The following is a 1,144-nucleotide window of genomic DNA, read 5'->3' as shown; positions in this document are numbered from 1 at the left end:
CGCTGCTGTTGGGTCCACTGTTCATCTTGGTGCCTTTAACGTTACCACCATGATTGAATTGTGGTGCATTCAGGCAAATAAAGTTATAATGTTCTATCTCGGCTAATGAATGCATTTCAGAACCTATTAAGTATGATTTGTCTTCAACGGGCTAGGCCCACCTGATTTTGTCAGTGCACAGCACTTACGTCTTGTTCAGTTCGTTCAGATATTATTTATGTTACAAATTAATATCTAATTACCTTCTGTAAAAAGAAAATGCAATGACATTGAAAAAGGATTTTCATTGTACTGAATCTTTAATGCAAACTGAAACTTAGGCCTAAAACACAGGCAGCAATACTTATCTGTACTAACTTTAACCTTCCCCTCATTCCTCTTGCAGACAGGAGATATTGACTTTTTATGCAAACAGCTTGGCTCTTACGCCATGATGGTTGATAGTGGTGCCGTGGAGTTCTTCCACGAGGTTGATCACGTAAAGGTCATTCTATCATTAAGTATTTTCCTGAAAGCATGTATTTGCATGATATCTCATTCCATTGGTTGGCAACAATCAAAACTAGTGCTGTCAGGCGATTAACTAAATTAATCTAATTCATTACAGGATTTGTAATTAATTAATCTAATTAATCACATTTTAATCGCATAACCATTTTATGCCTGATATTCTATATTCTATAATCATATTTCAAATTGCATGTGTCCGGATGGCAGAATTCAGTACTGTATCTATACAAAACCCTCTGTTTTATGTTTTATGTTTATTTAGGATCACCCATTAGCTTTTGCACTTACTCCTCGCCACTGAGAGTTCGAGCTGTCTGGTGAAAATATGCGACAGGCTGCCTCCTCGTGTACCGGAGGGGACACGTGATGCAAGGCTTCTATCCTCACTAAAGCCGACCAGTGGGAGGCATAGTCTAGCAACGTTGGAGACACGGGAGGGGAGAATTGGAATCACGAAATTGGGATGGGAGAAAAATTGAAAAATATGAGAAAAAGTGGATTAAAAAAAAACAAGTGTCACAGTGTGTTCATAAATTTAAAGACATCAGAAATTTTTTTTTAAGAATAAAATAGCTAAAAATTTAAACAGAGGTAATCATTTAAAAACAATTACATATTGTGGTGACCTGATTGG

The sequence above is a fragment of the Notolepis coatsorum genome, assembly GCF_963971535.1.
Source record: "Notolepis coatsorum genome assembly, chromosome: 8".
Classification (NCBI taxonomy): domain Eukaryota; kingdom Metazoa; phylum Chordata; class Actinopteri; order Aulopiformes; family Paralepididae; genus Notolepis; species Notolepis coatsorum.
This window is presented reverse-complemented; position numbering follows the sequence as displayed.